The following is a 26,609-nucleotide window of genomic DNA, read 5'->3' on the forward strand; positions in this document are numbered from 1 at the left end:
AGATTGAAATTTCGCCTAACAAGTATCATGGCTCCCATGAATTGACTTTCCATAAGCCCACATACCGTTTACGATAAAGAACGCATTTTCCAGTTGGGTGGTACTACCAGGAAGACACAAAGGGTACTCAATAGCTTCGACAAATTCCTGGCAGCTTAAAAACATATTTTCTATTTCGTAAAATATGGGAACCCGACGGATTGTAACTGTCACGAACTCTGTGTCCATCGACGCCCCATTCGAAAAAAAAAACGTTACAAAATTGCAAAAAGACCGGACGGTTAAAAATGGTCGGAAAAACGGTACTGTCCCGTTCAAAACGGTACGTCTGGTCAGCCTACTTATAAATGAATTTTTGTGCTTATGAATAAATAAACGAACAGTGAAAAACTCGGTTGTGGAAAGTCGGTTAAAATTTTCTTTTTTTCTTGATAAGATGATCGTCAAATCCCTAAAGGTGAGCAAGGCACCAGGACCGGATGGTATCCCTTACCTGGCGCTCAGGCTGGCGATAAAAACGGCCCCCGGGCTGTTCAGGGCGGTCATGCAGAGGTGCCTGGATGACTGTCTCTTTCCGGACATGTGGAAGTGGCAGAGACTGGTCTCATTGCCGAAGGCTGGGAAACCGCCAGGGGACCCATCGGCATATAGGCCTATCTGCCTGCTGGACACCGCGGGCAAGGTGCTTGAGAGGATCATCCTCAACAGACTGGTGAGGTACACGGAGGGTGTACACGGTCTGGCAAGTAATCAGTTCGGCTTTCGGAAGGGCAGGTCCACGCTGGATGCAATCTCTTCCGTCATCAAGACGGCGGACCCATCAAGACCCTGATTCAGACCCATCGGCATATAGGCCTTTCTGTCTGCTGGACACCGCGGGAAAGGTGCTTGAGAGGGTCATCCTCAACAGACTGGTGAGGTACACGAAGGGTGTACACGGTCTGGCCAGTAATCAGTTCGGCTTTCGGAAGGGCAGGTCCACGCTGGATGCAATCTCTTCCGTCATCAAGACGGCGGAGGTAGCAATCCAGCGCAAGAGAAGGGGAATACGCTACTGCGCAATCGTCACGCTCGACGTGAAGAATGCATTCAATAGTGCCAGTTGGGACTCCATAGCGATCGCGCTCAGGAGCATCCATATACCGGTGTCGCTGTACAAGATTCTGGAAAATTATTTCCAGAATCGAGTACTTGTTTACGACACGGAGGAGGGTCAGGAGTGCGTCCCAATTATCGCAAAGTTCTATCCTGGGTCCGATGTTGTGGAATGTCAAGTATGACGGAGTGTTGAAACTCAAGTTCCCTGTAGGGGTTGGGATCGTCGGCTTTGCAGACGACATAACGCTGTAGGTTTGCGGCGAGTCTATCGAGGAGGTCGAGTTGACGGCCGCGCACTGTATACGCAAGGTCGAGGACTGGATGCGCTCCAGGAAACTGGAGCTCGCGCATCACAAGACGGAGGTCACGGTTGTGAACAATCGTAAATCGGAGCAACAGGCGGTGGTCAGAGTCGGAGACTGCACCATCACCTCGAAGCGATCCCTGAAGCTCTTGGGGGTTATGGTGGGCGACAAGCTCACGTTCGGGAGTCACGTCGACTATGCCTGTAAGAGGGCCTCATCGGCTATTGCAGCATTTTCTCGTATGATGTCCAATAGCTCAGCGGTTTATGGCAGCAAGCGAAGACTTTTTGCCAGCGTTGTTTCGTCCATGCTTAGGTATGGTGGGCCAGTGTGGTCCAGAGCGCTAGGTACTAACAGTTACCGTGATAAACTGGAAAGTACCTACAGGCTCATGTGCCTGAGAGTTGCGAGTGCGTATCGTACGGTGTCATACGATGCAATCTGTGTCTTGTCCGGCATGATGCCTATCAGCATCGCCATCAAGGAGGACAGAGAGTGTTTCGACCAACGTGACACAAGGGGCATACGAGGTACCAGAAGGTCATTCTCGATGCTGCGCTGGCAGCGGGAATGGTCCAACTCCATAAAGAGCAGATGGACGCACCGAATCATACCGGAGATATCCGGCTGGGTCGGGAGACGACATGGTGAAGTGAACTTCCACCTGACACAAATACTGTCAGGCCATGGTTGCTTCAGGAAATATCTGCTCAGGCTCGGACACGCGGGGTCCCCCATGTGTCCCGAGTGCGTGGAGGATGAGGAGACTGCTGAGCATGTCTTTTTCGTATGCCCCCGTTTCGTAAGAGCGAGGAGCGACATGATGGCTGTGAGTGGGCCTGGCACTTCTCCGGACAATCTAGTCCGGAGGATGTGCGACAACCCGGACATCTGGAACGTGGTCTGTGCGACCGCCTCTCAGATTGTTTTGGAGCTGCAACGTGTGTGGCGGGTCAACCACCAACACGCCAGTGGTAGGTAAATACCAGTCTCCAGGTAGTTAGCTAGGAGGTTATAAGAGTAAAGAGGGTGCATCACGCACAAAAGCCACTCCCCGACGTGATACTTAACCGTCGTTCCGGGAAGACCAAGGCTGGAGACTGGAGGGGTTTTAGTGGGTCGGGGCAGGGATCAGTAGGTGCTTGGGGGAGTTAACTACCCCAGCATCTCCCCCCTAGTCTCATCCCCACACCCTGAGTTCTCTTCTCAGATGTCTGTTTGCAGATTTCCCCGCCACCTCTAAAAAAAAAAAAATAGGATCCTACACTGGCTCCGGAGTTTGCGGATCCGGTGTTATGGGTTATGGCCCACCATTTTTCAAGCAGAAGTGTATGCTATACTTATCTTCGCCAAGTTATGTCTTAAACGTAACTGCAGGCATGCTAAAATCGGCATCTTCTCGGACAGTCAAGCTGCACTAGAGTGTGAAATAATGTGCGTCCAAATTTGTTTGGGAGTGCAGCGCAGCACTATAGGAGTTATCCCGACCAAGCCAAGTTCTATTGTACTGGGTACTTAAACACTGAGGTAGCGAGGACAATGAAAATGCTGACTTTCTCACAAGACAAGGATCAGCATAGCAATTAAAACTTTAAAGCATGAGAAACGCTGGAAATAGCTAACCGATGGATTGACACAGACAAGCTAAACCGTTTATCTCTACAAACCCTGCTATAACCAAGAGGCTTCTCGGTCTAAGGCGTGGTGAGTTATTACCGGACACTGCCCTGTCCTTCACCACCTTAAGAACATAGGTATTGTCTCATACGATAATTGCCTCTTCTGAAATTTTGAAACGTTAGCTCACCTGTTTTATTAGTGTGAAGTCTTTGCCTTTGCTAGCTATTACTTCTTCGGACGTTGCCTTTTAACTCCAGGTAAGGAATTCAAATCCCAAAAAGGTCGTTTGTCTCTTTGACTATGTAATACCAAATTGGGCGCAGCACTACCAACCTCATAATCTGTGAAAAGCAATCGGGGCCAGTCGCAAAAGACAATCAACAAGATGGTCGCAGTGGCTCTCTAAGTCCCAATTAGGGTTTGCAATCCCGGGAACAATTTTGAAACCTGTAATTCCGGATCCCGGGAATAGAAATATAGATTCCCGGGATTCCTGTGCTCCTCAAAAAAATTTCCATACAATATTGCAATAAAACTAAATATCGTATCAAAACACGAAACTTACGTCGTAGAAGTGTAAAGAAGCTTCAAAGTGTGCATTATACGAAGCAAATATTTGCTTGAAATGATTATCAATATTTGCTTGCCGTGTTATATCAAATCATTTGCTTAAGTTATTTATCAAAAATATATGCTGTCTTATATAGATATTTGAGCCGTTGCGGAACAGAGTGGTCTAAGGACCATTTTTTCGAAAATGAGTTTTTTGCATAAACCGCATCTACTTAAGAAGCTGAAGTTGGGAGATTAAGAAAATTTCGGAAAATCGAATTTTAAAGCTGATTTATTCCTTGTTGAAAATTCGTCCGAAACAGAATGGCCGTATTGTTTCGGAACAGAGTGGTCTATGTACATAAATCGATGTAATACTATCATGTAACACGTAACATGTAGCATATTACATGTGATAAGGAACATGCCACTTGTTTTGTACATGTCACACGTAATATGTAACATGTAACACGAAAAATGTAACATGTAAAATATTATGTAATATGTAATATCTTGTGTTACATGTGATGTAATACGTGACATCTTACATGTGACATGCTATATGTATCATATAACATGTGACACTAGCCATTTTATACGATTCACCGTCATTTTCTTTGTCATTTACCGGGTTTGTGTACATAGACCACCCTGTTCCGAAACGATACGAGGATTCCATTGAATATATATATGAAGTCAGAGTGGTCTATGTACATTGGTGAGACAAAATCACCGATTTCGCAGATTTTCCGAAATTCGCTTCTCCTGAACAATTTGCTTGATGGCACATAGATCACTCTGGTTCGCAACGGCTCATTTGTTGACACTCTTGAGTGAAAGTGAAAAAAAGCATCCATAAACGTTATTTTTTTACAATCCTTTCAGAGTTCTCCCTTCCCGCTTTTTGCATAAAAGTGAACTGCCGAAACACCTCATTATATTTCATGCGATGGAAACAAGACAGCAAAATCAGTTTATTTCTTTTAACTATGCCTATGGAGTATTTCACTTCCATGGAATGTTCATATACTCTTTCTTCTTTCTTTCGTTATTCGTTAACGAAGATTGTCAAGTCATCGGTCAGTGTCAGTGAAAATGTGTTTCGGTGAGGTTCATTTTGGCTGAGTGGAACGAAATAGTGATCGACGACAACAATGGACAAAAATATTACGCCACAAGAAACTGGCTCCGGATCATCCCCATAGATGTTTCTATAGGCAAAAGATGCCATTTTGTGCTATTGGTTAAATTTTTTGGAACACGACTCATTTTTGAGAAGTTATTCAAAAATGCTATTTTGGGAAGGTTTTGATGATGACAAATATTTGTAGGGCCAAAACGGTTTTTTAAATCGGTGTGATGTTTCGGCAAAGTTGTAGATAATGATTTTATCTTTCTGCAGAAAATGTTTTTGAAAAACAGTTAAAAAAAATTAAAACTAATTATATGAAAAAGCTCGTTTTTTTTAAATCTATTAATAATCTTTTTTTTTTATAAAACTGCAAAAAATTACCTAAACAACGCAACTGATACGATCATGGAGAAATCAGGAAAAAAAGTTATGGGCAAATTTTGTTTCCAAAAAAATATACCTTTATTCTCCGGATTTTTTCGTGATCGGGCCGATTGCATTGTTTAGGTAATTTTTTTTAGTTTTTATAAAAATAAATAAGATTTGAAAAAGATGAGCTTTTTAGATAATCAATTTTCAATTTTTCTTTTAACTTTTTTTCAAAAACTAAATATTTTTTTTAGAGTGTACATTTTTGTCGGAAAGATAAAATTATTATCTACAACTTTTTCGAAGATATCGCCGTGTCAAATAAACTATTTTTAAACTAAAAAAAACTTTTTTGAAGACGTCACACCAATCAAACAAACCGTTTTGGCCCTTAAAATATTTGTAATCATCAATATCATCAAAATAATATTTTTCAATAGTTTTTCAAAAATGAGTCGTGTTCCAAAAAATTCAACCGATAGCACAAAATGGCATCTTTTGTTTATAGAAAAGTCTATGCAAAGTTTCAGACAAATCAAAAATGTTTGATTAAATTGGTTGCCCGTTTTTTTGTGTAATTGCTCTGCAGATATTCTGCGTCAAAGCAATTGTATCATTCATATTAAAAACGACGTGCCACCAGCTACCAGAAACAAACACCGCTTCTCCCGGTTTCGGCGAAATCTCAATCTGCAATTTTCGAAAATAAGGGAATAAAATGACACAGCCGCAACCAGAACCCTTACCGGCTTGCAATCACACAGTTTTCCTTCATGCTAAGCAAAAATAAACCGGCACTAAAGAACAAAAACAGAGCTAACGAACGCAGTGCGTCTTGAACTGTCCTACAGGTCAGACGTGTTTTCGGTTGCTTGTGGACTGGTCTTTGACTGCCTATAGCTTCAAAGTTTGTGTTTTGTCAGTGTGTCTTTTAAAGACTACCTGAAAGTTATTTCCCATCAGTCTTTCTCAAGACTACCTACTTTTGAATTTAACGTTTGTTTTAACTTTTTTCGTATCACCTGAAATGGCAGGACGAAAAAAGAAACAACGCATCGCTGCGGGGAGGAGAAGAGAGGCATCTCTTTCTGACACTTCGAGTGTCTGTAGTGACAATCCTTTTGATATTTTGCCTGAGCAAGAAGCTGGTGAAATGGAAGTTATTAGTAATGAAACTATACAAAATGTAAAATCTTTGAAAAAGGAGAAAGTTCCACAATAGGTAACTATTTCTTCTGAATTCAATATTTTCAAAAAGGAACTTTCAACGTTTGTTTCTGACGTTAAAGTTACCTATCAAATTGGTCGTAGAGGCGAATGCCGCTTATTAGCCGACTCTATTAAGGGTCGTAATCGTCTTATTCAGTATTTAACTGAAAAGATGTATAAATTTTTCACATATGACACTAAGAGAGCCAAGCCGTTCAAGGTCGTATTGAAAGGTCTCACCAACGATCAATCCGTTGATGAGATCAAACTTACTTTAATAGAATTACTTGGCATAGCCCCTACCCAACGCCATGTTGCAGGCAAAATCAATGTTTGAAGCCATTCAAATAGGTACAAATTTTACAATTAAAATTGTTTCTAATTTAAAATTTAGCAATAATTTGAAATAAACCTATCAAAATTTTAAATTGGAATGCTCGCTCATTGAAGGCCAATGAGAATGAGCTTTTTAATTTTTTAACAGTAAATAATGTGCATATTGCAATTATTACTGAAACATTATTGAAACCTAACATGAAATTGAAATATGATCCCAATTACGTGGTTCATGGATATGATAGGATTCAGGGTTCCGGCGGTGGAGTTGCAATTGTTATTCATCGCCGAATCAAACATCGTGCTCTTCCCTATCTTGAGACGAAAGTTATTGAAACTTTGGGAATTGAAGTTCGAACTGAACTTGGGATTTTATTTATTGCCGCAGCATATTTACCATTTCAATGGACACGCGAGTACAAAAATTATTCTGAAGGTGATTTACAAAAACTCACCAGAAATCGTTCGAAATTTTTTATAATCGGCGATTTTAACGCTAAACATCGATCATGGAATAATTCTCAAAGTAATTCCAATGGCAAAATTTTATTCAATGATTGTTCTTCAGGATACTATTCTATTTTGTCTCCGAATAGTCCTACATGCTTTTCTTCTGTAAGAAACCCTTCAAAAATTGATTTGGTGCTTACAGATCAAAGTCATGTATGTAGTGATTTGATCACACATGCTGACTTTGATTCTGACCATCTTCCAATAACTTTTTCTTTATCACATGAATCAGTTTTAAACCCTATGAGCTCGGTTTTTAATTATAACAAGGCTAATTGGGAAAGATACAAAACTCATATTGAGAGAAATTTCAATAATGAGCTCGATTTGCAAAACGAAGTGAATATTAATCCCGCTTTGGAAGCATTGAAATGTGCAATTGTTGATACCAGGAATTATTCTGTTCCATAGGCTCAAGTGAAATTTGATTCACCAATAATTGACGAAAATCTTCAACTTCTAATTCTTCTAAAATCTTCAACTTAAGAAACCTTCAAAGCCTATTCCAGTTTTAAAAGATGGTGAACGTTTTCTTGTATCCAATGAACAAAAGGCTCAAAGACTTGCTCAGCAGTTTGAGAGTGTTCATAACTCAAATTTGAATTTTGTGAGTCCAATTGAAAATGAAGTCACACGTCAATTTGATTTGATTTCTTCCCAGAACTTTTCACCTGCAGAAATAATTGAAACTAACTTGAATGAAGTAAAATCAATTATTAAATATTCCAAAAAAAAGAAAGCTGAAGTTTCAAGTTATCGACCAATCAGTTTGCTTTCTTCAATAAGTAAACTGTTTGAGAGAATTATTCTTAACCGAATGATGTCACACATCAACGAAAATTCAATTTTTGCAGATGATCAGTTTGAATTTCGCCATGGGCATTCCACTACTCATCAATTGCTCAGAGTTACTAATATGATACGAGCTAACAAATCTGAAGGTTATTCCACTGGAGCTGCTCTTTTAGACATAGAAAAAGCAAATCTAGAAAATCTATAACGAGCGTCTTAGCAGAGTGATTGAGATCAATCAAAGAAATAGTTATCGGTTTCCGTTATACTCTACTAATTTTTTTTTTTTTTTTTTTTAGTAGAGTATAACGGAAACCGATAACTATTTCTTTGATTGATAGAAAAAGCATTCGACAGTGTTTGGCATAAAGGTTTGATTGCGAAATTGCAAACTTTTAATTTTCCAATTTTCCTAATCAAAATTTCAAAAAATTTTCTTACTGATCGAACTCTGCAGGTTGTCTATCAGAATTCAAAATCTGATAGATTCAGAGTCAGAGCAGGTGTACCTCAAGGTTCAGTCTTGGGTCCAGTCCTGTACAACATATTCACTTCAGATCTTCCTGATTTGCCTCCAGGATGCACAAAGTCATTGTTCTGCGATGACACAAGCATTTCCGCAAAAGGAAAAGGTCTTCGTGTTATATGCAGTCGATTGCAGAAAAGTTTAGATATTTTTTCTTCTTACTTGCAAAAGTGGAAAATCTCTCCCAATGCTTCTAAAACTCAAATGATAATTTTTCCTCATAAACCTAGGACTTCTTTCCTCAAGCCAAACAATAATCACGTTGTCAAGATGAATGTGGTTATTTTAAGTTGGTCTGACAAGGTTAAGTACTTGGGACTAATTTACGATAATAAACTTATTTTCAAAGAGCACATTGAAAGTATACAAGCCAAGTGCATCAAATATACGAGATGTTTATATCCTCTCATTAACAGGAATTCTAAACTTTGTTTAAAGAACAAACTTTTGATTTACAAACAAATTTTTAGACCAGCAATGCTTTATACTGTACCGATCTGGTCAAGTTGCTGTTCAACAAGGAAGAAAACGCTCCAAAGGATTCAGAATCAAATTCTGAAAATGATTTTGAATCGTCCTCCTTGGTTTGGTACACTCGAATTACATAGACGTACTGGTGTTGAACCATTAGAAGCTATGTCAAATAAAATTATTAACAATTTTCGACAAAAATCGTTGCAATCCTCAATTGCTACGATAAGCTCTCTTTGTAGCCAATAAGTTAGCAATTAAGTTAGTTATATGTTTACTTCCCCTATTCTGACAAGACGGTTTAAATCCCTACGAACGATAAGTCCTAATTGCGGAAGCAAACAAATCCTAACAATTAAAATAACAAATTTTCAACAGTGTTGAGAAGTCACCATTGGACACACATACTCATTACTTACTAATATTTATCATAAATACTTAAGCTACTAACAAATCCCCCCCCTTAAAAAAAAACCAAAAATGTGATTTTTCCAAAGAGACAGTAGATGAATAATTTCCCCAACTTTGAGCAAAATCTGTGATGATCGTGTCCAAGTTTGTGCTTTTTCGTGGTCACTTCGTATGGAATGACCTATATGTTTACTTTCATTATGTGATTTCACATTTTTATTAACAACGCACAAGGTTACAATCCGATTACAATGAATTTCAATGGCAACCTATGGAGCAACTAGACCTTTCATTTGTAACTAATTTTTTGAAATTGGTCCAGCCATCTCTGCGAAAAGTGAGTGAGAAAAAAAAATTGCACATACACACACACACACACACACACATACATATATACATACCTACATACAGAAAATGCTCAGTTCGTCGAACTGAGTCGAGTGGTATATGACATTTGGCCATAGGGACCACTTTTATACCTTTGGTTTTTCCAGTGATTGCTATACCTTTCTACTGCCGCACCAAGCGTAACTGTCCTAGCGTCCATAAGGTTTGCACAGAATATGGGACAGTTATGCTTGGAGCGGCAGTCTAGGATAAAGGCAAAAATATCTTAAAATATGTGGAAACCCCAGGAAAGTAAATTAAACAAATTTCATGGAATTCTCATCTAATTTTAATGTTCAAAAAAGAACATACCTGGAGGTGGTGCACGATAGTTAATATAATAAATCAGAATATCTTACTGCGTAATCACATATAATTATAACCCATAACATAATGTCGAAGTAAGGGGCCATCCACATACCACGTGGACAACTTTGGGGGGTTGGCTAATGTCCACGGTCCATACATTTTTTTTTAAATTTATATGGACAGTTGTCCACGGAGGGGGAGGGGGGGGTGGTCAAAATCGTTAAAAATCTGTCCACATGGTATGTGGATGGCCCCTAAGCTAATAAGAAAAAAACGGAGAAACCCCGTTAGTTTTTTGACTGTTTGGCTGTACTGCAGCATGCACAAAACATCGCTAAAATCATCATCCTTTCGAAAGACTGCTACAACGCAGAAAAGAACGATAGATTTTCGTCGACAACGCGATCCAACCCTCATGTCTCATTATGCTTGATTACCTGTGCACCTCATTCATTCGTCGCAGTAATTGTCGTCATTTGCTGCGTAGTTACGCAAGCTAACTGCACTTGCTGTGATATGCCGCTTGGTATTGCATACACAGCAGCGATTCGAGCCTGTTGCAGCAAGCGGGATGCAGTGGGGTGTGCGTTTACCTTAAACACGTTAAACGAGTGCTGACACGTGGTTTTACGCTTCCTCCTGGCTTCTTCTGCGATGGCACTTGGCGCGCGATAGGTATCCTGCCGGGTAAACAGGTTTACCCCGTTCATTGCACTATTGTACCGGTTTTTTGGAAAATTTGCATAAATTTGTATGCTGTCCGACACACTTGAAGATGAAATTGATGGGTTCTCGGTGGACCGGTTTACCGATTTCGTAACGTTTGATTAAATCCCATCTCAACCATGTGCTGTGTGTAGGAATGCGTTCCTGGCTTGACATTTGTCTTCCTTAATTGGTATGTTGCGCGAGGTTCCGAACGGGGCTCATTACGCCACGGGTTTCGAAGCGTGGAACTGCATCACTCTGATTGTAGCTCGTGTCCCGCATGCTTATTAGAGTTTGAAACTGCGACTGGTCCACAGAACATGTTGGTTAGCATTTCAAACGCCAGGGTTGGTAGGATCCGCTATCTGCTGATTATGAAAACAAAGTTTATTACAGATGCTGTGCTCCTCTGTTATGTTTGGATTCTCCAGCGGCGACCCTTTTTGCTGGAGTGCAAAAGCCGGTAAGATACGTTGCTACAGTGCGCGTCGTCATGCACAGGCAACAACGCTTTGAGTTTGTTTTGGTATGCGATGAAACTGGGAACATCGCCCAGCTTGCAATGCTGTGATTGCTGCTGAATGAACGTTTTAGAATGACGATCTTTTGAGCATGAGTAAAAACTGCTTGAGATGTGATGCTAGATTGTTTTTTTTTTGAAAATAGCTTTGGTCATGTGTTATGACTTTGAAGAAGCTTTTTTGAGAAAAGAAGCCGGGGTTTTGTATAATTTTTCAACAGTCTGCCAAATTGGTGTGAATATTGATTCGAATATTTTGCATATCAGTTTTGTATTTGTATTAATTGCTTGCGTTGATATGAAGTTGATATGAAAAGCCAGTCTATTCTAAATATCTGCACCGTCGATTTCTAAGTGAAATCAAAACAGCATCATTTGACAACTCTGATCGATAGGCTTGTTTGATAACAAACGTTCATTCTGCATACCGCGTAGTTTGTGCGCAGCCTTTCGCTCCTCTCTCGCCCGGCATCGCGCGTTCTTACGAGAGAGCATCATACGCACACACATCAAAATCGGTTCACTCGTGCGATGTTTTATGCTATTTACCGCTGGAGTATCCCTTTTGTGCTCGGTGAATGCTCCTGCATGCAACGTCCAAACAGGCAGCCACAGCCAGAGCAGCATAATAGGTTTCGGCTGCCGATGCGCGAGGAGAGCGGTCATTCCTTCATCGAGGGTCGTAGTGAGCGGATGCACTTAGTCGGTTTTTCCTGCCCGTACGCGTCGCTTTCCCGGTCGGTGTGTGTGGGTGTGCGCGTATAAGAAGGCAACAACTGCCAGCTGGTGGAAAGTGGTGCAGTGTTCTGTGGCGGCAGGAGCTGATTCCGGAGAGTTTTCAATAACAGTGAGCCGCAACAAAGGAGCGTGGTGCGGGGGTGTTTTGCTTGAAAGCACAAGGACGCGAATTTAATTTTTGTTCTTCTCGAGTGGGGCCATCCTTGTTGGATAGCGGTGCTGCTCAGTGGCACCGGTCGAACAACAGCAAAGGTGTGGAGGTGTGAAGTGTAGAGTAGAACGAGAGATAACGCTCGCAAGATTTTATATACAAAAGAATGCAGCGTTGTTGTGTTTTCGATTGTCGGTCTTTTGGTGAAACAGCATGTGAGTGAAGCGAGCAGCTCATTATCACATTTTGGGTGACGAGAGGTGTCAAGCTGGAGGGTGTTTGGAGGAGAAAAATTGTCATAACAATCATTAAAAGAGCGTTTGTTACGTTCGAGTGTTACCAGATTCTGAGAGAAGAGAGAAAAATAATACCTGGAAGCCAGTGGGTGAGCAGGTGGTTTCCTTCGTGTGGGTGGCAAGCGATCAAAGCTAGTGTTTATACTTTTCCCTCGCTGGAATGCATTCACGTTTAAAGCGGCAGCAAATAAAATGGTAAAGATGTTTAATTTGTGAAATTACGTGAAGTTCTAAGCTTGGAAGTGGATCGTTTAATAACGAAAAACCTAATTTTCCGTGCGATCGAAAAAAAGTTGTTCCTGGATTTTTGATAGTTCTCGGAAATACTTGCGAGGGGTGGTTAGTTATACCTATTCACAATACCGGTGTCCGTGTCTAGTAGCAGTGCATGAAAAGCCTCGGATGTAGATTTGGATGGTGGAATGACCTTCAAATTATTGATTTTTGCTGCAATATCATCGTTCGTGTTTCCCGGAAGTGAAGAATGAATTGAAAATACCAAGAAAACGTCACGTGAGCTTAATAATTCTAGTAAATTCTACTTGCATATTTAATCGAATATATCACTAATATTGCGCTATCATCGATGAAACAAATTATGTGTTACTGTGAAAATATATCTACCACTTAATTTAGCCGCCTAATTAGTGTGAGTTTAACTACCGGAATAATCAGCTTGTAATTAAATATTTCCATATCTGATCAGAAAAAATAAACATATATTAACAAGCGCGTGACTGAAAGAAGTGAATGAAAATTATTTGAAAAACGAAAATTCATCATTGCATATGCACACCAGATCGACCGAGCTAGATTGCGCAACAAACAGTATAATTCAGCGATAAATTTGATTTTCGTCGCCCGCCGGTAAATTGTGAAAACGAAAAAAAAAAACAACACGCCAAATCCATTATTGACAATTGGAGGAAAAAAACCGAGTTGTTTACGTGTGCGGACTGAACTTGTACTATTCGCATTCGCTCCGGACCGACCGATTACTGTTTGGATTACGTGAATTTTGGACTGCATCCCAGTTCGGATTGTATGAGCGTTGGTTATAAATAGGATTCATCGGTATAACGCCGGTAAGTGATATAGAGCTATGTTTTAGTTGTCCTATGCGAGGGAAAAAAACTTGCAGTGTCGAGCTTGGAACTGCGCAGTTTATATTATGTAATTTCGATAGTTTCGACAGAAAGGAGTCAAAGAACTGAAATTTGTTTTTCAGATCGCGTCAATCAGACAATTTTGATGAATTATCAATTATTTTCAACAGTTCATTCTAAGATTATTTTTATTGCTGGTATTAAAAGTGAAATCTAGTACTTGCACTGTCAAGAAATGTGAATATTGTAGAATAATCTAATTTGAAGACAATTAATATCAAAAGTAGAGTTTAAATTGTTATCGTAGCAAATCGCCTCCCAGTTGGTCTCGAAGTACGAAGTTGGTTTATCGAAAAAGCCATCTTATGATCGAATATAGACTGGAAGAGCATTTGAGCAATTTTTTTCGCGCAAGAAGTATTTTTTGATTTTACACCTAAATCTCGTACCTAAAGGCCGAAATATTTGGCAGCAACATCTAATAATTAGTGAAACGATTTTTCATGCACATTATGAACTTCATATTTAAAATATCTACGCTGGCATCTATTTGATATTTTCAGTACCATAAAAATTAAGATGATGTTGTTGTTTTTATGGTCAGTTTTTTTTAAACCTAAGTTCTTCACCACTCTATGTACAGTTTTTAAATTAAGAGTCAGTATTTCTTTAAAATAGTGTTTTTCGTTCCTAATTAAAATCGATTTGCGTTTAGCCATTTTTCTTAATGAATGAATTATTATGCTCACAACAGTTGATTCTGCAGTAAGAAAAATCTTAAGCGATATTTTTGGGCAATTGACATATATATTCTTATCTAATGGCTACCAATTCTATGGATTTAATAAAATGTTAAATGGTTGAATGCCCATCATTTAAAATAAGTTTCCTTGGACTTTTTTTCACAACAACAAAAATACCCTGATTGTTTTAAACTTTTCTAGACCACATAGGGTAGGATTACCGATATACCGTTCAACGCAGAAAAATCTTCGGAAAACATCAAACGAAAAAAATCAAACAAAATTGCAGGTATTCAGGCGCTATTCGGGTGCTAAAGAAAATTCCCTGCGAAACAGATGCAAACTGCTTAAAATAGGTTCGAGGTGATTGGAATTGTGTCCCTCGATGGGGAACTTCAATTGATTATTGTTAAAGTTTGCTAGATAAACTTTAGAATATGAAAACCAATGTTGACAGAGAAAAGGTAGAGAACAATTTGATGTTCTTATGTTTGTATTTCAATTTAACGATTTAGAGTATATCGACTCAATACACAGGCGGCTCCTAAAGCTGCTTGAAATATGTTCCCAACCCTACATAACCAGTGTTGCCAATATAAATTTTATTAAAACTGGAAGAATGCTTAAGAAAAAACTGGAAAAAACTGGATTTAAAAAAAAAAAAATGAATAGCATAAAAATGCAATAGAGCTTCTCTGTGATGGTTACTGAATCCAATGTTAGTTTTAAATATAGCGAAAAATCAATTATTTCAATCAGAACTGTTTTGTTTCGGGATTCCTTTCCTTTTAATTTTATTGTTATCCTAATATTAGATTTAAAACGGCCTAATTAATTTATTTTAAAATTATGAAAATGAACTTTGATTTAACTTTTAACAATAGTACTGAGGCAACATTTTTTTACGTTACATCAGTGAAGTTTAAAATCCAATTATCTCTGAGTTCGCTATCTCTTGGTATCTAATTATCCCAATATTTAAACTTCTACGCAACAGAAATTATTTTGTTGAATGCCGCTTGTATATGACATTTTTGAGATCGATGGTTTTTATTTTTGAATAACATATTAAGCTATTATTGGAATTGTTTTTTTTTCACGATCTGGTAAAATCTATTTGTCAGTTCCTGAATAGAGCTTATCTTACTCTCCTTTTTCATCTCATCCTTGCTATGTAGTTTATATTTTGGCCGTGTTTCGTGCGAGAAAATAGAATAGGCTGGAAATGTAGATAAGAATTGTTACAATGATTTAACACTCTACAACATTTACAATCTAAAAATATTTCCGGAAACCAATCGGAGCTTGGTTTTAAAACTGTTTGACTGGATCACTAAAAAAAAACTGGAAGAATCCAGTTTAAACTGGAACATTGGCAACTCTGTACAAAGCACTGGATTGAATACAGAGAGTGTGCATGAATTACCCTGCACAGTTTGCTGCATGTCGTTTCCTTCGCTTATGCACACTTTGCTTGGGATTTATTTATTATTATTTTTTTCCTGTATGGACTTCCTCACTGCGACCAGAATCGTAGATCTATTGTGAGATATGCCCGGGTGTCTGCTGTATCCCGCACTTCTGTTAATGGCAATACCGCTATTGAGAAGTGGCATGCTTATTATTATTGTTCATCAGTGCTTGTGTGTAATGTGATACTCTTCCTTACACGCTTACTGTTCTACTATACCGATACTCGTTTCTCTTGCAAAATATCACCAATTATATTCCCTGGAGAAGTTTCGTCGTGCGTCCTTCTGGCCAGTTTTATTGATAAGAGAGACTTATTTTTTGTTAAGAGGAAGTCACGCAAAGGTATTGTAGATTTCAGCGTAAAGGAGGGGTAACTGGTGGGGAGCTTGAGAATAAACCCATGCTTAAGTCCTTTTTGACATCGGATGGCCTGGTTCTACTAAGATTCGAACCCACGACCATCCGCTTGACAAAGCGGACTCTGTAACCTTGCGGCTACGCAGCTTCCTACAATTGCTTGGGATAGAAACGACGCAGTATAAAAGTGTAAAAAATACACGTTACAAAACCCGAGGATGTGCTGAATTGTCACATTGTGTGATTTTTAATTCGCTCAGACAGGTGTGTGGCAAGGGTGCAATAAAAATAAGTTTTATTTCATTTGTTGACATACGACACTTTTAATTTACGTGAAAAATTTGACTTTCAGCGGAACATGGTTATGATAAAACTTATTCTTCGATTTCTCAAAGAGAAAAGTGTTAAAATGCCTTGCAACCCAAATTAGTCTACTTAAAAGCTCCTGTTGGCAAACTTACGGTTATTGAAATAATGAAAACATGCGTGTGGGCATATCTTGGAGTTCTCTCTTCGTATTGTTTATCAGTTCCAGTTTTCGCTACAAAATAGTTTGAGTAGATCTTACGCTTCAGGTTTGTCTAGAAATTCTCGATGAGACGCAGCTGGGGAACATTGGGCGGGTTCGCTGACTTGGGTACCTCGTCGATATTCAGCGGCTTCATCTCCTCCGATGCCAGTTGCGGCCAGAACACCGCGTCTTCGCCCTTATGATATTACTTGATGAACGACACAACTTCCGGCAGGCACTCCGTACTACAAATTTCCACATTCACGGCCAGTCCGAAAGATGAGCGGCTTTAACATCCCCTTCTCGCTGCTTGTCAGCTACAGAAGTTCCATCTTGGGGACCTTGTGTGAAAAATGAACTTTACCTCAGAGCTCACTTCCTTTGTGGGGTACGTAAAACACGAAGTGCCCTGCCAATCATTACCGTTCAGGGTGAGAAAGGTCTCGTTGTCCATCACTACAGTCACGTCGCGGTTCGCCAAGAAACCAATTTGACTATTTTATCTGCTGCTTCATTGTCTGCAGCTCCGAAACCAGTGAACGGATCTGCCGCTTCCTGATATCTGAGGGAATAGGGGCATAATTAGCACCCTAACTTGGTTGCTGATTTAAGCATGGAAAACGACAAGAAATTTAAGCTGTCTTGAGTGCGAAACTTGAATCAACTATCTATAATTAAATGTACACTATTCACAAATCTAAAAGTTTATCGTATAATGGTGAAAATCACAAATTAGATTCATGCATCAAAAACTAGCAATCAGTCGATGTGTGGGGCACAATGAGCACCCCACTGAGGCATAATGAGTACCCTCGGGGTATAATGAACACTCTTCTAGAACATACCTAGAAACTGTGTAGTAGTACAACTAATGGGCCAACGTTTGTCGCGAGATGCCGTGATACTTGGCGGCTAATTTTGTGAATGTCCCGTCGCGGCTTATGGTGGCCAATTCTGCCTGCAGTCCCATTTTCTGGCCAATTCGGTCTTAAAGATTTTCTAATATATGTTCGCACCATCACTGTAAACAAACACTGACTATGGAAACAGACAAACTCACAAGTCTACTGAGATCAGTGCTGAGAATATTCACTGTCATGATATTCAAAAGCATCGATTTTCAGCCGTCTTTATATTGATAATCATACTACCCATGCGACCGTTGATATTCATGGTACCAAACAACCGGTGAACACCGACAAGATAAACTTTAACACTCGTGTTGATATTTTGATCGTCAAAAATAAAAATCATATCAAAATAGTGAAAATCAAAATTAACCTTATTCGACCACTGGGCAGTGTACAGCTTCTGAACAGATTTGCACTACTTGGATTGATAATCGCCGAAGCTTCTTTGAATATCATTACGAGGCCATTGATATTCATTCCACCGTTCTGTCATTGAATATGAGGAACGATATTCATGCATCGTCGCAATGAACATAGGTTACTGAGTTGCATCAGAGAATAAATGTGCTGACACTGAGATTAAATCAATTCATCTACTCATGAATAAACATTGATATTCTAAGGCACTGACTGAGATGAATTTCAGGTAAGTTTATGTGACAAGGTGTGCTCATTTCACCCCACCTAAAGGTGACCATTTCGCCTCTATCGAATTAGTTAAAGTTAACATGAGATTTTAACACTAATTATAGCTTAAAATCAAAACTTCAATGACGGTGAAATTCGGGGTACGACCCGTACGTTATATTGATGTGCCTACATACTTGATTGAGCCATTCGAACGTTCGTAGAAGCTTATTTTGTAGTGCGCAATAATAATAATTTTTCCAACATCCGGGAACCAAGTTGATTTTTTCAATATATTTCCATATTTTAAACAGATAAATCACTGTTGTTCTACATAAAGAGATACTGTAGTAACTACGAAAAAGTTCCACATACCATATTGTATTAAAAATGCGTAGTTTCGCATAAAAGAGGGGTGCCCATTTCGCCCCGTGTGCTCCTTATGCCTCTAATCCCCCTATGTCCATGTTCGCCAGGTATTTGTTCACTGTTTGGCCGGTTGCATCGACCTCCCGGTCAAGCGCACGCAACGATGCAGCCACTTTTTCTTCGGTCTCTCTTTTCAGCATCCTTTGGAGCTTCTTATCACTCATGGTTGTCGGCCGCCCGGAACCGGGCTTTCTTCCGATGTTTTGATTGTTGTCCAATAGCGCCAAGATATTGTAGATGCCGAAACGGGCGGGCATAGATTCTAACCTAAAACTTATATCTATTGAATAGCATCACCTGGTGCAGATTATGAAAGGAGATTTCTTTATTATAAATGAGTACTAAACGTAGGTCGAACTTGCATGATAACAGCATGATAGATTGCATGAAGAACTACAATTTAAGGTCAAGATTACACCTAAAATAAACGTGCAACGATCAAACCAAGTCACTTTACATGCTAAAAGCATATGTTATCTATATTGGTAAAAATGGCTAAGATGTGCAATGTGACAACATGAAAATTCCAAATTTCGAATTATAATCAGACATTTGTTTTCAATATAAAGGATTTTTCAACTCCTCTCTAAATAAATCGAGTTGAAAACTGGAATTATCAATGTTATAATGAAGAGTGATAAAACGAAAATACCTTCGATCCCCTTATCCATCCTACATAAAGAGCGTTCCAGAAAGTGAAAACACGCTTAAAACATTTGCATAATTTTGAGCTGTTTTGTATTCGATTGGCTTTATCCTAGTGTTTGTACTCAAGCGCCAAACGAGTGCACAAAAAATGAAACGATCCGTGGTTTATCGGAAAATTGAAAAAAAAATTCTTTGGAAAATGTCGCGACATTGTATACTAATGGTGTTTGCTCCGGGGCTATCAATATAAAAGTATTTAGTTTTTGCAGCAAAATGAGTTTTTTCCACAAGTGAAGGAACATTTAGACTCAAGAGTAATTTTATAAAGGGGTGCATGTATTTTAGCTTATACTTTGCATTATAGCTCAAAAATCTTCAGCTGCATAGAGAAATTTTTTTAAGAACGAATGGTAAAGAATTGATAATGCTTAGCATAAAAATATACGCTGTTAAAACGAAATCATTTTCAACAAAAAAAAATCCAATGAACACTAAATTGTTTTGGTTAAAAAAATTTAACATATTTTAATAATGTAATATGATTCCAAGCATACGAGTTCAAGATATTTCAAAATGTGAAAGGGAAAGCTTTTATTTTTTATGAAAATTCATACTTTCACAACAAGCACAACAAGGTTTTTATTAATGTTAGATCAATATAACACAACTCACTTTAAGACAGCAAAAGGAATGGGCTCAAAAAACCAGAAGTTAATATGTAATTTCATCCTTCAGATTTACAGATTTTCTTCATAAACACTTTTCACTAATATTGATCCACAGACTAACAGACGTAACACTGAAACCAAGCTCCATCGCCACAAAAAACCATCATTTCAAATTTTCATTCAAATAACAGTCGTCGCGCGACAACGCCCTCTGAGGCGCTGTCTTGTCATCTCATACATTTTTCTTAGTTCCCAATTTGACACATGCGTACGTGCGCTGTTGTCGAAATATAGGACGCAGCGCGAACATGACAGTAGGTGGTGCTAGTGTTACTTACATAAACTACTGTTATCATCCGAACGATGGATTGATCGATAATTTGTTCAAAGTGTTATATCTGTTAGTCTGTAATTGATCTATGAAATGTCACCGTCATCAACTCACTCAGTGGGAATGCGAAGCCTAAAAAAGTAAAATCCCGATTTTTACACTTAAAATATTATGTTATGTGAAATTTCCTGTACTTATTCATTTTCTGTCATTTTGCGTGATTTATGTGACAAACATCACATGCATACTATGTTTTATCACGTAGCATCTACGTCAATTTGGCAACGTCAAACAGAATGAAGTATCGCGTGAACTCTCCATGCGAAAATACACAGAAATCAAAATTGCGAAGCTGTTGACTGATTCAGTCTTTGAACATGAAAGGAATTCCTCGATGACTTCCCAATAAGTGAGCTTTAGAAAAACCATAAGAATCCGGCATCGAGATTTCACACAGATTCAGTTCAAATTGCGAGGAATTTCTTGAACATAAACAGTTGCAGCTAACAGTGATGATCGCCATCGAATGCCGCAGTATCATTTTGCCATTTTGTATGTCGTTTAATTCATACGAATTGATGATTTTGCATGCCCGTGAACTTATCAAGCAACATGTTTGGATAATTTCTAAAAACTATTCCTAGTCTCTAAAGAATTTGGGAAACCACAAATGAAAATTATACGTTGTATTAAACGTAGAACCTATCGAACAATCAAATGCTTTTCACTTTACCGGTAGTTAAATTCTACGTGAAACTCACATGAAATGCATATGTCTACTGAATAAGATTCACAGGATAAATCATCTCACCAGTTCATGATGAACTCAAATGACAATCACGTAAAATCTACATGAAAATGACAGTGGAAAATATTCACATAACTTTTCCGGTAATTATAACGTGAAAAATATTTTGAGTGTAAGTATCCGAAAAATTTAATTTTTTGTTCAGAAAGTAAAGGTACTTTAACTTGTTAAAAAATTGTTATGTTTTCACAAGATTTTATCCGTTCAATTTATTCGCCGCGGGTGAAGTTGTATGATGTTTCACAGAGCGTAGAAATTTCTGATTCAATTCTCGGAATACACCTGAAAAGAACCCTACTCTTTTAGTCTAGCTTAAAGTTCAGTTAACCTTATTTGAATTTAACGTTGTTTTGAGTCAGCTTGTGTAATATTTTGTTTCACTGCACCATTCACTCGTTGTTAAAAAAAACGTCTCTAACTTATTTTATTCAGTCGGTCTACTTTGGATATTGAGATCAGTACAGTTTTCTCTTATAAAAACGTAGCACGAAACCTTCATAGAAATTAATTCTCAATGGAAGTTACGTGTCAGGATCAGTGCTGATAAAAGTCATTTTCCCCAGCAAAATTCTTCGAAAATTACAGCCAATCATTTTCAATTCTCACTTCCAACGATCGCAGCACTCTTTCAGATACACTAGATTTTCGTCCTAGTAACGTGCTGTTATACTCAGATGAAATAGATCGCGCGCATCGTTCGCGGTTACGGAATGAAATTTGACGACAAATCCAACCAAATGATCTTCACTTCAAAGTGAAAAAGACAAACAAACAGTCCACTCAACCAACATGAACCTCACCGAAACACTTTTTCACTGACACTGACCGATGCCTTGACAATCTTCGTTAACTGATAAACTAATTTTGGTGTCTTGCTTTCATCGCATGAAATATAATGAGGTGTTTTGACAGTTCACTTTCATGCAAAAAGCGGGAAGGGAGAACTCTGAAAGGATTGTAAAAAAATAACGTTTATGGATGCTTTTTTTCACTTTCACTCAAGAGTGTCAACAAATATCAACCCTGGTCAGGATAGTTAAATTGAGGACGGACACAGTTCTAGGGCAGTTTTTAAATATTCTTAAGCAGATATTTTTAGAAAGAAACCGAAGCCATTATTTCCTCTGCTGCTGCAAGTTGACTGAAATTTATTGGATGTTTCGCAGAGGCATCAATTAAAAAAATCGGTGACTAAATGAAATTTTAACGATAAGAAAATTTGCTTGAATGGCGAATGGAAAATAATGTACTGCCTAAAAGATATAATAAAATTGAATCGAATGCTAGGGTAAACTTGGCTAGCCAAAGCATCGTCTGAGGGATTCGTCTACGAGGTGGATTTCGATCTATTCGGTACACTAAGCAACCAAACAGGACACTCAACAATCTAGAGTGATTGATAAACATGCCTCGTTCATGTTGTTTTTATGATTCATTACAATTATTATCTGGTACTGTAGTGACAGTATAAGTTTTTTAAGTTCAATTATCGTCGAGTAGATGTTATCAATGATTTAAACGAAAAAATATCGATAATAGCGTAAGTTTTAGACTGGTTTCTCTCGGCTTTGGATACAAGGAATCAATTCACTTCAAATTTTTCATTAGATATATATTAAATATCGCCAAAGTATTTTTATGCTGTAGTACAACAGTATCAAACATGCAACTGATCAATTATTTTCGAACAAATTACTGACGAATACACACATGAGGAAATGCTTATCCGCTCAAAGCTGCAGAGGCCTTCGGGACGTGCATTTTATAAACAATAACCCGTACCACAATTCAAGTGAAGCACAAAACTGCCCCGCAGAGGGAGGACCTCAAGAGGACATTTTACGGCTTTTCAAGTTGAATGACTGTGTGCAGCCATCACTTTGTGTGCTCTACATCGGAAGGGTGCTTGAGGCTCCTTGACTGGCTTCCCTATAACCACCCAAAACTCGGGTTGATGAATATGTGCAGCGCTGCAGGCTTATAGGGCTCTAGGCGATTTGTTGCATTTTTACTTTCAGTGAGTGGAAAAAATCGACTACCGGTGGGAAGTGCATGCGGGGCGTACCACTCTCACAGGGTGGGTATTTCAGTTGATGCTGTTGAAGGGAACAGGTGATAGACGCATGTGTTCACCCCTTAATATTTACGGCCTACCATTGTGATCTACTTGATTATTTATTAAAAAATATAAGATGGACTATTGTTTGTCGAGTGGCCTTGAGTGAGACCGTGGAGCGGGGAAACTGAATGTGACTCACTGACTAGCAATGAGAATCTACTTGACTAATCGAAATGCGGGAGTGATAAATGATATCTACTAAATAAGTAAAAATGCAAATGGTTTATTTATTCTGTGGTGCGACATAAAGTCCTGACGCTAAAATTCTTATAGATTTCATCACAGTGAATAGTAATAAAAAACAAATTAGCATCCTATCTATCCACAAAAGTTATCGGTCGAAAATGGTTCTCATCATTACGGGCATTACGATCTCATCTCGAAAAACTTTAACCGACATCATTCACAAACAGAGCACCACTTCCAAATTTGCATTCACAGAATATACAGAATACTTAGGCAGCGTAGTGTACTTGACGCGCGTAGAGAAACCAACGAAGTGATGATTTATGATCCATCCTAAAAATAATTGCCTCACCCATCACCCTGCAGAGAAGTCGTCCTTTCAGTGGCTATGACTGTGAAAGCATGAAAACGAATAATTTCGATGCATCACGAGATATTTGGAGAGGCTGAATGAAAAAAAAAAACAACCAAGCGAATGTCAGTCGTCTTCGCTATTTGGATCTAATTTGGCCTGGCTGCCGGTTCGTAAACTCAAAACTCATTCCGAATCGTAATGCCCACGAGCAGAACAGGACAGAACAGATGCAACGGTGCAGCAGATCAAAGAAACGGGGACAAGTTCACGTTCATGGGCAGCAGCACACCCATTAAAGTGCAATTGCACCTTTCGGGAGCTGGCCAGTGGTGTGTGTTTTTGAATGGAGAAAGAGTGAAATTTTCGGAGAAATTTATAAAGAATTATATATTTATAGCCTTCTTATTAGGCTACCCCAGGTGCATATGGCTCACATTTAATGACTGTTTGCTGCAGAGCAGAAGCGTTGGACAATTAATCCTTATTTCACGGAGTAGTTCTTTTATGTGCCAAACACAACTGCACAAACATGCTAAAAATTTAATACAGTTATACATCGATATAAGTGTACAATGCAGAACGATTGTTCTAACGATGATAATTTAAGTTGCTATAAAGTATGCGTAAGTAGACTGCATCCTAAAATATAGATACCCTTTGAGAAAATTCTGCTTGGTCAAAAAAAGACCTTCACTTGTGAAAAGTATTCAAGTTGCTTTTTTTTCCTGTATGGACTTCCTCACTGCGACCAGAATCGTAGATCTATTGTGAGATATGCCCGGGTGTCTGCTGTATCCCGCACTTCTGTTAATAGCAGTACCGCTATTGAGAAGTGGCATGCTTATTATTATTGTTCATCAGTGCTTGTGTGTAATGTGCTACTCTTCCTTACACGCTCACTGTTCTACTATACCGATACTCGTTCCTCTTGCCAAATATCACCAATTATAATTCCCTGGAGAAGTTTCGTCGTGCGTCCTTCTGGCCAGTTTTATTGATAAGAGGGACTCATTTTTTGCTAAGAGGAAGTCATGCAAAGATATTGTAGATTTCAGCGTAAAGGAAGGGTAACTGGTGGGGAGCCTGAGAATAATCCTATGCTTAAGTCCTTTTTGACATCGGATGGCCTGGTTCTACTAAGATTCGAACCCACGACCATCCGCTTGACAAAGCGGACTCTGTAACCTTGCGGCTACGCAGCTCCCCAATTTAAGTTGCTTAGCCAATTCGATCATTCGATTAAAAATTGATGATTTTTTTTTTTTATTCTTGCTTATTTTTCGTCGGTCTAGTTCCGCCACTGTTGTGGCCAATCACCGACGCCCAGGGAGGCGACTCCACACCCAGGACCCTAACTCACGACCCGTTTATTAACGGACCGGCGCCAACGGCTTTACTTCCTCATGCGATGGAAGGCGTGATCCCAGAGATTTTTCGCCTCAGAAAATCTCCCGGTGTCGGCTAGGATTGAATCTAGACCAGTTTGGGTTGGTTGTGAGTGGATCACGCCACCTCACAACCATCGACACCTATGTCGGCGGTGGGATTCGAACCCAGGCGTCGAGCGTGGTTGGCGGAGACGTTACCAACCACACTAGGCCCCCGCTATGAAAATTGATGAATTGGTTTTTTGCGTATTTCCAGACCATTTCTCCAGGATTTCCGTATATGAAAAAAAACACAACAATATAAGGTGCGCAACTAAGTTCTCGTTATTTGTTTATAGAGAGCGCCAGTAGCAAGTGCTGATACAAAAACCAATTCATGTCTTTTTCAGATTTGATCTCCTTGGGATGTTTCCTAACGTTTAATCACGCGACTCTCAATTGACTGCACGATTCCGAGCTGTTTTCCGATGTCCCGATGAGGGAGCTGAGGATTTTTCGGGTGCTTGCACAAAATCAATTCGCCACGTTGCTTTTCTGGTGACGCTATTTTCGGAATTTAAAAAAAAACTGACAGCGATCAAAATACAGTGTATATAATACACTCTAAACTATATAGTCTTTCCCAAGTCGGGGTTCGAACATGGCTTGTTAGACCAACATCAAATTTCGACACCATTTGTGAGGCATAAATGCCAAGGAATATACTAAATCCTAGAATACTAGAATCAAATCAATATTCGGCGTGACAGGTTTCAATTTATTAAATAACAGCAAAATACAAGCATTATAGCATACCGACCTTCCGAGTTGTTAGCTGAAATAAATGAGTTTTCGAAAGTCATAAAAATAATGAAATAATCCCATTTGGAATATTTGATGTAAACCGATGCTCTGTCAAGCTCTTCGTGCTCCCAGAGCACTCTGTGCTCCTCACACGTCTGCAACGATAAACCTAAATCCGATTGCCCTAAGTAACAGTGGAATGAAATCGAAATTCTTCTGTCGTTAGGCCGTATGCCAATTTATTATATATACTTTTCCTTTCATCCTGCCAACTCCGGAGATAAACAGTCACCCATCATGTCACTTGGTGCCGTTCGGAATCCGGCTTAGACTGGTATCCGTGCCTAGGGCGGTGTGTGCCTTCCGTACAGTTCCGATTGCTCGCTATTCACACTCGGAATTACAGGCTTCCGCATCAATTACTTTCCAGGACTTCCCCAGTGGGAGTCGTCTTCAGCTGGAATTGCAGCTCCGTTGCTACCACCTACCACCGTCTTGTTTACCCGTCAAGGAAGGGGATGACGGTGGCAGTGTCACACAATAGTCAGCAAGCAACACGACATCGTGTCGTGCGTATAATCCATTTTCGGTGTACTGCGAAATTGTAATTTAATTGCTCGCAACGACTTCCAAGCTCTGTTTTGCACTAAGGAACTATGGTGAAATAAAATCAATTTCTACCGATTGTGTTGGGTTCGAATGCCAGATTGCTAATGCGAAAAAACA

At 39.2% G+C, this 26,609-nt stretch overlaps 1 protein-coding gene across 1 annotated transcript in view; it reads left to right on the forward strand.

The window, feature by feature from the left end:
- Positions 1–11,922: 11,922 nt before the first annotated feature.
- LOC129732306 (protein tincar) overlaps positions 11,923–26,609 on the forward strand; it is a 414,177-nt gene continuing 399,490 nt past the window's right edge. Inside the window, exon 1 of the mRNA XM_055693091.1 lies at positions 11,923–13,525. The gene's annotated coding sequence lies outside the window, so the exon portion shown is untranslated. The remainder of the gene's footprint in view (positions 13,526–26,609) is intronic.

The sequence above is a fragment of the Wyeomyia smithii genome, chromosome 3, assembly GCF_029784165.1.
Source record: "Wyeomyia smithii strain HCP4-BCI-WySm-NY-G18 chromosome 3, ASM2978416v1, whole genome shotgun sequence".
NCBI classification, from domain to species: domain Eukaryota; kingdom Metazoa; phylum Arthropoda; class Insecta; order Diptera; family Culicidae; genus Wyeomyia; species Wyeomyia smithii.